We start from the raw sequence: 11,079 nt of genomic DNA, 5'->3' as shown, positions 1-11,079 counted from the left end.
TAGGGATCAGGTGTAACAGAAACCTCATCAATATGTTTCCCAGCCCTTCAGCGCGTGCTCACACGCCCTTACCGGCCCCTCAGGAGTGAGGCTGAGTCCACTCAGAGTGGCGGGTCTCTCAGGGTCCCTCAGGGACCTTGCCTCAGCTTCCAGGAGCAGGATGTGCAGGTGGATGGAAGTTCGCTATGGAATCTGCCTGACCAGCAAGCCTCGGAGAAGGAACAGAAAGGTCTGAGGGGCGATTGCTTCGGGACTTGCCTGAGGGCACCCCCTGACACTTCCCTTTCCCATTTCTCTGCTCAGCTCCTGACCGTCCCTTCCCAGGCTGGTGATGTCAGATACCTGAGTTGTCACCTGTCTTTCTGCATGGCCATCTTCCCCACCTCAGGGGGGCCAGCCTCAGGGGCCTGCTGGTGCGGTAATGGCCGTGTGACCCATGACAGCTAATAAACACAGGAGCCTCCCTGGGAAAACATTCTGCCGGGGCTCAGAAGACAGCCCTGCGGCTGAGCGGCTCGTCTTGGGTGTAAAGGCCAACCAACACAGGTTGTTGCCTTGGTTTTGTTTTGATTTTATCATGGGTGTGTTTAGTGTGTTGTTGGGTGCCCAGCGAACTTCAGTAATCCCCGAACGTCTTTACTGGTCTGAAGTTCAGAGCTGTTTGCACTTCCCATAATAAAGCCTTGAATTAACTCCCTGCCTTTCCTTGGGGTCCTCGCAGGGCTTTTTACTGATGACCTCCCTTCTGCCAAGGACAGCTCCATGAGACCGGCTGCCGTCAGTAGGATCATATCCGTTTTCCCGAAGGCAGAAAAGTAGGACCACCAGGCTAGGTGATTTTGCTCCGGGATCACACAATGAATAAATTAATCACACACGGGTTTCCTCAGGCTGAGGGTCGAAGCTGAATATAAGCCCTAAGCTTGGCAGTCATCACACCCTTCCCTTAGTGGGAAGCCTTAAGCTGAGTTTTTGGCGGGGGGTGGGGGGGGCACGTCAGCAGGGAGTGGTTGTCTGCGGCACACACCCTTGGGGATCCCAGCTGACTCGAAGGTGCCCTTCCAGCTTCTAGACTAGAAGGGAAAATCCGAGCTTAACCTGAAGGTACAGTACGTAGTTTTCTTTTCTTCATCCTTGATAAACCGCCAGGCTGTTCCCGGTTATGCCAGGGGTGGAGAGTTGCAATTCGGCCAAAGCTGATTTGAGAACAGCAAAACTGATTAAGATCAAATTTACCTGATTAGGGGAAGGAAGGGAGGAAGGGGGGAAATAAGAAAGAAAGGAAAGAAAGGGGCGCCTGGGTGGCTCAGTGGGTTAAGCCTCTGCCTTTGGCTCAGGTCATGATCTCAGGGTCCTGGGATCGAGTCCCGCATAGGGCTCTCTGCTCAGCAGGGAGTCTGCTTCCCTTCCTCTCTCTGCCTGCCTCTCTGCCTGCTTGTGATCTCTGTCTGTCAAATAAATAAATAAAATCTTAAAAAAAAAAAAAGAAAGGAAAGAAAGAAAGAGAGAAAACGAAAGGAAGAAAGAAAGAAAGAGGGAGGGAGAGAAAGAAAGAAAGCTGGAGAGAGAGAGAAAGAAGGAAGGAAGGTCAGAAGTTATTGCAAACAAAAAACACACCACCGAGTTTATTTTCTAGTCAGCATTGTAATACTAGTTGCTTGATATAGGTCATAATTTTCTAGTTAAGAGTAATGCATAACTGGCCATCTAGGAAGAAAAATATGTTCCTAAAAGATAAGCATTGAATTTCCTCTTCGCGATGTATTCTCGATGGGGGTAATATTGCCCCTAAAGGGGAAAAGAGGAAATTGGTTCTTGGAAGATGAAAAAAAAAAAAAAAATCAGACATAACTGTGAGACTTTAAAGCTCAATTAGGCCCAACAAAATCTTATTTCTTAATCTTTAATTTCCATCATCAAGAAAAATTTGAATTCCATTTACTTTTTCTCTTTGGGGGGAAAATAATGAACTTTTGAAAAGGTTTAAAATGCCACTTTATGGAAAAGTTTGCTTTCTCCTACAAAGCCTCCATCTGGCATGGCCTACCCTTAGCTCTTATCTTTTCTAGAAGTCTTAACTATTCATTGCAAGGCAGACTCCCAGGGTCATGGCATTGGAATTGGGGCAGTCAATCTTGCATAATCTAGAGGTTGACAGCCTGTTGGGATTTGTCCTACAGAGATACTGAGCACTGGGGGAAAAACACGTCTCGTGGCTCAGGCTGAGTCTATCCCCAGTGCTTCTCGGCCACGTGGTTCTCTCTGGTGGTGGCTTCTACTAGCAAGTGGTTAATTTCAAGAACGTCATAAATGCAAACTTTGAAAAGGAAGGCGGGAGAAATCTCTTAAGTTTTTTTTTTTTCTTTAAGATTTTATTTATTCATTTGAGAGAAAGAGAGAGCAAGAAAGAGGGAGCTCGAGCTGGGGCTGGGGGGAGCAGAGGGAGGGGGAGAAGGAGGCTTCCCCCCGAGCAGGGAGCCCCATGACATGGGGCTCCATCCCAGGACCCTCTGATCATGACCTGAGGCCAAAGCAGACGCTTAACCCAACTGAGCCACCCAGGCGCCTGTCTCTAAAGTTTTGTTCCTGTGCCAACACTGAATCACTGTGAGCCTCGTTGTTTAAAAGCAAGTATATGTCCCCAAATACTGCACCATAGAAACTGCAGACCCAGGACCTTGCTGGCTACTGCGTCCCAGGGACCTGCCAGTCAAAGGCAGCGCGCTGCAGGTCCCTCAGGTGGTTGCTTGTTGGGGGGTAGGTCCGGAGACAGAGCTTGGACTCCAAGATCCTTGCCTGATCCCGTGAGATAATGTATGTGGAGATGATTTGAACTGCAGAGTATATCACGTGGATCACAATTCCCCCTTCTGAGAGCATGAGCCACACGAAGGAAGCCGGGTTTATTTACGGACGATGACCAGATCCCTGCCTTGATTTTAACCACAAAAAGTTAAAATAATCGGTGGCTGTTTATAAAACCCTTTTTCTATCTTTGGGCGACAAGGCCTTCGTGAGAGCCTGTGATGTAGTATCAGCTGTCATCGCACCTGGCCTTCCGCAGCCTCGTCTCGCATTGCTGGCTGCTTACTTAGTTTTCGTGGCGATCCTGTCCTTTCTTCTTGTGTCCATAGAAACTGCCAGTAATGCCGGGGCTTGTCCTTTCATGGGGCCTCTAAGATTCCCACAGCTTTGCTCTGAGCCCCAGAGCTTTCCCCCCTTAAGCCAGAAATAGAGCTGGTGTATCTGTTGGCGGGTGTCCTCTAACTCAAACCAAAAGTGTCCCCTTTTCCATCTGAATGCCGCTTACCACACGTCCCGCTGAGAGGACCCTTGCTCGGAATTTGGTTGTGGGGGATCAGAGGCCTCACACTTTGATAAGCCGGCCAGTCAGTCATTGTGCAGAATGCTCTGTGCCCCACGTGGAAACGCACAAGTACTGAAAAGCCCAGCTTTGCTATTAGGCAACGGATGGGCCTTAAATGCTTTTCCTCACGCGTGTGCCTTTTAAGGTTTGGCTGACCAAGGAATTTGTGAGAAAGCTCTTAGTATCTTCGATGCACTCAGCCCTTCAGTGTTCTAACTGCTCCTGAGACAGAAAGTTTGAGGGTTGTGTGGGGCAGAGAGAGATAAACACTGACTGGTTCTGGGACCCATCTAAGCCCCGGTTTCCTCATCCCTAAAAGTTGGAAAACCATGGAACCTTCTCGTTGGCTTGCTTAATGAGACCGTGAGGCAATGGGCAGGAGATGCTAAGCATGGCGCGCAGCACATAGTAGGTGCTCAGTTCAAGGTCCCTGTGGCTGTTGGGACTCTCAGGGAAATGGGGAGCTGAGTAAGAAAGGGAAAAAGCCTACTTTGGAAGAGAAGGAGCCAAGTTAAATGCCACACAGAATTTTACAAACCTTATGTTTAAAAAAAAGTGATCACATTTTTTTTTTAAAGATTTTATTTATTTGTTTGAGAGAGGGAGAGAGCACAAGCAGGGGGAGTGGTAGGCAGATGGAGAAGGAGAAACAGGCTTCCCACTGAGCAGGGTGGGGGGCTCGATCCCAGGACCCTGAGATCATAACCTGAGCTGAAGGCAGACTCTTATCCCACTGAGCCACCCAGGTGCCCTGATCACATTTTTTTTTTAAAGATTTTATTTATTTATTCGACAGACAGAGATCACAAGTAGGCAGAGAGGCAGGCAGAGAGAGAGAGGAGGAAGCAGGCTCCCCGCAGAGCGGAGAGCCTGATGCGGGGCTCGATCCCAGGACCCTGGGATCATGACCTGAGCCGAAGGCAGAGGCTTTAACCCACTGAGCCACCCAGGCGCCCCCTGATCACATTTTTTAAAATTTTTTTAAAGATTATTTATTTATTTGAGAGAGAGAGTGAGACAGAACATGAGAGGGGAGAAGGTCAGAGGGAGAAGGAGATTCCCCGAAGAGCTGGGAGCCCGATGTGGGACTCAATCCCGGGACTCTGGGATCATGACCCGAGCCCAAGGCAGTGGCTTAACCAACTGAGCCACCCAGGTGCCCTGATCACATTTATTTTTGAATAAGTAATAGAAGCAACATAAATAATCCAAGGAAAATGAAAGGTTACAGTGAGAAATAGGTCCTTTCCCAGCCGCGTCCCCTTCCTCCCAGGCCCCCTCATTCGGGGAAGCTAATATAGAAGTTTCCTGAGTATCCTCCCAGAACTTTTCATTATTGAAAAAGTTACTCGTGAAGGAAAATTCAGGGCTCCTTTGGTTTTGTTTTTAGGATTTTTTTTTTTTTTTAAGGTAGGCTCCATGCTGTGGAGTCCGACACAGGGCCTGAACTCACAACCCTGAGACAAAGACCTGAGCTGAAACCAAGAGTCAGATGTTTAACCCACTGAGCCACCCAGGTGACCCTGAGATTTTATTTTTATTTTTATTTTTTTAAGTAATCTCTACACCCAATGTGGGGCTTGAACTCACAACCCCAAGATCACGAGTCGCATGTTCCACCAACTGGCCAGCCAGGCGCCCCATGAGAGGGAGATTCGTTTTGGTGAGCACTGCGACGGGATGGCTTGCTAGACATCAGGCAGAACGGCTTGATAATAAAGACAGTTGTCTGGATGGTTGTGTTGGATCCCAAATTTAGGGAGCATTTTGACTAAAATAAAAACTAGCTTGACTAAAGCCAGTTCTCTGCAGCCTGGACTAGACTCTTATAATAAGACGCGCAGACTCAGAAAGGCAATATAATTCCGCAGCAGGATTCATAGCTCCCAAGGCCGAGAGCCCTGCCTCCATGTCGGAGGATACCGGGGCAGGGCAAAGGCACACTGTGAGATCTGAACTCTGGACTGCGGATCATTCCCGACATTCCCCATTTGCCAAGCCCACATTGCCGACATTCCCGCGGGGCTTAGGTTCTCTGCTTTCCCCCTGGGCAGACATACTTGAGGTCGCATAGCTTCGCCCTCAGCTGCTGGAGGGTCCGCAGGACAGGCCAGAGACGACAGCGAGCAGAGGCCGTGCGAGATGAGCAGGGATCCCTTCCTGCATTCTCTCCCTGGGCTGCTGGAGTCCACGGTCTTATTCCGTAAAACCTACAGATCTTATATTTATCCACGATCGACTTGGTAAATTTAAACCTGCCTGAGTCCTAAGACGCACCTGTTCATGGAATAAACAGGGCCGCCCGTTGCCTGGCGGTTCGCTGTGTGACCGGGTGTATATATAGAGCGAAGAGAGCTCACTCACTAGCCCTCGAGCAAATGGGGATTTTTTTTTTTTAATAAATTTTTTAAAGGTTCCATTTATTTATTTGACAGACAGAGATCGCAAGTAGGCAGAGAGGCAGGCAGAGAGAGGAGGAGGCAGACTCCCCGCTGAGCAGAGAGCCTGATGGGGGGCTTGATTCCAGGACCCTGGGAACATGACCTGAGCTGAAGGCAGAGGCTTAACCCACTGAGCCACCCAGGTGCCCCTGCAAATAGATATTTAATCACCGCAATTGAAGGACACTCTGTGACCTCGGGAACACATTCCAGCTCTTAACCCGATGTCGGAAAGTTCCCGCTTGGATCAAACCCGAGTGCACGGCGCTGGAATGTGTCCGGTATCCAGTAATCAGGAAAAGTGGTGGTGATCTCCTTCCACGTGCTTGAAGACACGAGCTTTGGTCCCTCTAACTCTAAATGAAAGCCTGTCCAAGGTCTTTCTTCTTCCATGTACATTCAGTTTCTAACCCCTCAGTGGCTCCCGCGGTTCAGGTCTGCTTGGTCTCCTGTTCATGACCCCAGAACCAGGCCAGAGGCTCGCGAAGAGCCTTCCCTGAACAGACCATCCGGAATACATCCTGATATGGCATCTCTTACTCTTACTGTCATTTCTCGCAGGCATCCGACAAGCCTTGGGAGCCAGGCACCCGCCTGATCCATATTCAGCCTGTGTGTATACAAGCACGCTTTTATAAAACGCAAAAAGATATTCTCCACTGGACATTTCCGAGTATCAGAGTGAGTGGATAAAGACATTCCCTTCTGGCCTCTAGGCAATTCTGGTATTTTTATTGATCTGAGCTCACGATGATGTTTGCAGAAATTTCCTTTTCCTAAAGCCCAAATGCTCGTGTTAACTCGAGACTGGATTCTTGAGCAGAGCCCAAGACTCCGGAGCTCAGTGGTTGATTCCTAGCCCCAGAAAGGCTGCCAGCAGGACTTAGAAGCGAGTCACTTTATTTCTTTGGAGCTCAGAGCAGGAGAACAGAAATGGCATCAGTGAACTTTCCTGCGTTTTATGACAGGGTAAAGTCTCATAGAACACTCAGCCCCACACGGAAGGAGGAGGAGGACCAGGACAAGGAGGGGGGAGAGGGAGAAACTGGAAAAGCAAAAAGCATTAGAATTACCTATCTTATTTTTCAGATAAAATGAGCCTAAAGAAAGCAAGAAAATGTACATTTTTTTTTTAAGATTTTATTTATCCATTTGACAGACAGAGATCACAAGTAGGCAGAGAGGCAGGCAGGGAGGAGGGAGAAGCAGGCTTCCTGCTGAGCAAAGAGCCTGATGTGGGGCTCAATCCCAGGACCCCGAGATCACAACCCGAGCCGAAGGCAGAGGCTTAACCCACTGAGCCACCCAGGCGCCCCTGTACATTATTTTTTTAAGATTTTGTTTATTTATTTGACAGGGAGAGACACAGTGAGAGAGGAAACACAAGCAGGGGGAGTGGGAGAGGGAGAATCAGACTTCCCGCTGAGCAGAGAGCCCGATGTGGGGCTCGATCCCAATGCGGGGCTCGATCCCAGGAACCTGAGATCATGACCTAAGTGGAAGGCAGGCGCTTAACGACTGAGCCACCCAGGCTCCCTGAAACTATACATTAGTAACGAGTCCTCACAACATGCTGCCATTATTATGACTGGGGGCTCTGAAGCTTAGTTGGATGAGATAAATTGTGCCAAGTGCCTAGCACAGGGTCCTAAAACATAGCAGGCACTCAGGTTCAAGTTGGTTCTCTTCCTCATTACGTTGCTCATAACAAGCAGTGTTCAAGGAGCAATGGACCCAACATTATTCCAGTTGCCAATTAAAACCCTGAGCTGTATCGTCATATAAAACACAGCCAGGGGGCGCCTGGGAGGCTCAGGGGTTTAAGGCCTCTGCCTTCAGCTCAGGTCATGTGCCCAGGGTCCTGGGATCGAGCCCCACATGGGGCTCTCTACTCCGCAGGGAGCCTGCTTCCTCCTCTCTCTCTTCCTGGTCTCTGCCTACTTGTGATCTCTGTCAAATAAATAAATAAAAATCTAAAAAAAAAAAAAAAAAACCCGCACACACAGCCAGTAAAGGTCATGTGTGGTCAGACTGCGCAGGGAAAGTTGTTCTCAGTGACTGTCTGGTTTAGGTTAGGTTAGGTTAGGCCACCTTGGGAGAGGTTTTGGGGGTAACAGTGGATCCCCACAACCAGCCTTGCTTCTCCTGGTCCTGATGGACGATCATTGGAATGTCATGGTCCAGATGCCATAATAACAGTAATAATAATAACACTGGACATTTCTTAAGAGCTTACTGAGGGCCAGGTTCTGACTTAAACACACTACATGCGTCATTACATTTAGGCTCCTAAGACAAAATGTTCAGACGCTGAGGATCCTTGCCAGAGGCAGGACACCACAAACCTTGCCGCTGAACCATCTAAATCTGAAAAAGTTTGAGAAGAGAGAATAAATTCCATAGCGTTCTGCCCTTAGGCCATAAAACTAGAACAGTCTAGCGGAGATGGAAGACGTCTTTCACACGAGAAGGCAGGAAAAGTGTAGCTTTGGGGTTTATTAAATAAATGGAAAAAATATTACTTCTGGTCTTCCGTAACCACGAGGGATTGAAACTTGTGGTTAAAGGTTTGGGGGTTTGGGGCCCCCTGGGTGTCTCAGTTGGTTAAGCGTCTGCCTTTGGCTTGGGTTGTGATCCGTCCTGGGATGGAGCCCCACATTGATGGGGAGTCTGCTTCTCCCTGTCTTTCTGCAGCTCCCCCTACTTATTTTCTTTCTCTCTCTCTCTGTCAAATAATACATAAAATCTTTATTAAAAAAAAATTGGGGGATTAGGAAGAGTGAGAGGGGAGTCTTGTTCATTCCTGATCTGTTTTGTTTCCAGGGAAATACGGCTTCCATGGCCGGTGCAACTGGATATTTCCTCCATGCTCCATCGCTGGGACCTGGCAAGCCACATTTCCTGGCACTCAACAGCAGCCAGTCCCGGCAGCAGCGAGGTCAGACCCATTTTTGGAGCCAAACACCCAGCATTCCTTTACAATTAGTGCTACAACCTCAAGGGAGGCTCTTGCCTGTCTAGAGGGACCTCTACTGGCCGCCAAAGGGAGTTGCCCAATATTCTAGCCTATGTAAGACATCACGCTAGACGCGTTGGACTCCTTGTCACAGAAGAAGCCTCCCGCTTCTTTTGCTAATTGCCCTGTGGTCGATGACGACAGGTAGGGTTGACAGCATGAGTAAGTCGAAGTTATTGCCCTTGCCAATTAAAGCTGTGAAGTACACTTTCTGTAAAACATGAAGCCACCGGATGATCAGATGTGCCCAGTCTCCCGGCCTTGGCAGCGAGGATCTTGAACTGGAACAAGACACTTGTCTATCAAGGGGTGTAACCGGCCCAGCTACAGGGTGACGGCGGGATACTTCCTTTCTAGAGGCTTTGTGGCAGAAACCGTATGCTGGAGCTCACTTAGAAAAGGATAAACTGTTGTGCTCGAGGCCATAATGTCACATTGCACTAATAAAACTATTTTTTGGTAAAAAAAAAAAACAACCAACTTTAAAGGAGAAAAATGGTGATTATCTAAGAATCATCTTGAGGTCATTGGAAAATTGAGAATATAGGTGGATCCGCTCAAGAAGGTAAGAGCTAACGGATGCAGCCTGATGATTTTTTAGTAAGTGTGCAAATGGATCCATAGGGGTCAGAGGAAGAAAGGGAACATTGAGACGTGAATGTTAAAAGGTTTATGATTAAGAAACATTTTGCAGGGGTGCTTGGGTGGCTCAGTCTGTTGGGTGTCTGCCTTTGGCTTAGGTCGTCACCCCAGGGTCCTGGGATGGAGTCCCTTGCTGGGCTCTCTGCTCAGCGGGGAGTCTGCTTCTCCCTCTGCCTCTGCCCCTGCTTGTGTGCCTGCTCTCTCTGTCTCTCTCAAATAAATACAAAATCTTAAAAAAAAAAAAAAAGAAAGAAATATCTTGTAGCACTTTTACAATGCATTACCTAATTTTTTAAAAAGATTTTATTTATTTATTTGACAGACAGAGATGACAAGTAGGCAGAGAGGCAGACAGAGAGAGAGAGAGAGGAGGATGCAGGTTCCGTGCAGAGCAGAGAGCCCAAAGCAGGACTCGATCCCAGGACCCTGAGATCATGACCTGAGCTGAAGGCAGAGGCTTAACCCACTGAACCACCCAGGCGCCCTGCATTACCTAATTTTGCTTCATTTTCATGTCAGCTGCTTTGAGTTGTATCATCACCCTCATTTTTCCAGACAAGAAAATTAAGTCACAAACAAGTCATATCCCCTGCCGGAGATCGCACAGTCCTCAAACAGAAAGGCTAGCACTAGAACCACTTCTTTCTTTTTTTAGATTTTATTTATTTATTTGGGGAGGGGTGGGGGGAGCCAGCACAAGGAGCGGGAGGGACTGAGAGAGAAGGAGAAGCAGGCTCCCCTCTGAGCAGGGAGCCCCATACGGGGCTCTATCTCAGGACCCTGAGATCATGACCCAAGTCGAAGGCAGACGCCCAACCGACTGAGCCACCCAGGCATCCCCAGAACCACTTCTTCCACCGAAATCCTGCTTTGGCTTCGCTGTGTCTCCTGGGTTGGTCCTCCTGTCCTCGAGCTGCAAGCCAGGGAGTCATCTACTACTTCTTGCTGTCACTCACCTCTCCCTTCTGATGCAGCAATGTGTAACCACACGCCCCCACGCTCCCTCACTGCAAGCTGTGGTTTCTCCCGGCACTGAAGATCTCCAGCCCGCCCATCCCACAGCCCCTCTGGACATCTCTGACTCACCAACCCAGTCCAGGCTCACTTAAATGGTTGCAACAAGCTTCTGAAATTGTGGTTAAAAATTTATTTGTTTACCTATTTGTCCTCCACCAGACCCCCCACCCCCACCGCCAGGATTGTAGGTTGCCCCAGAGCAGGAACCTGGTTCTTTTAAATTCACCAGTGCCTAGCTCATAATGCACCTTCCATACGTGTTTGTGGAACAAACGAGGGAAAAACATGCTCATTCAGCAAGTCCACGGTCTAGTACAATCATGTCTGGGCCCCAACTCTGGGGATTCTACTTTATCTGGGACAGCGCCAGGAATCATTATGCTTTTTAATATTCAATGTATTTTAAAGATTTCATTTATTTATTTATTTGACACAGAGAGGGAACACAAGCAGGGGGAGTGGGAGAGGGAGAAACAGGCTTCCCGCTGAGTAGGGAGCCTGAGACACGGGGCTTGATCCCAGGACCCTGGGATCATGATCTGAGCCAAAGGCAGACACTTAACCACTGAGCCACCCAGGCGTCCCTAATATTCAGT

General features: G+C 48.6%; 1 long non-coding RNA gene across 1 annotated transcript; it reads left to right on the top strand.

Moving 5' to 3' along the window:
- Positions 1-705: 705 nt before the first annotated feature.
- LOC123929750 lies at positions 706-9,297 on the top strand. Its single transcript, XR_006815959.1, has 3 exons — positions 706-1,104; positions 6,370-6,489; positions 8,632-9,297. It is a non-coding gene; the product is annotated as an uncharacterized LOC123929750 (long non-coding RNA).
- The last annotated feature ends 1,782 nt before the right edge of the window (positions 9,298-11,079 follow it).

Source organism: Meles meles, chromosome 18 (genome assembly GCF_922984935.1).
Source record: "Meles meles chromosome 18, mMelMel3.1 paternal haplotype, whole genome shotgun sequence".
Lineage (NCBI taxonomy): Eukaryota > Metazoa > Chordata > Mammalia > Carnivora > Mustelidae > Meles > Meles meles.
The sequence above is the reverse complement of the archived record's forward strand: the minus strand, read 5'-3'. Positions and strand labels throughout refer to the sequence as shown.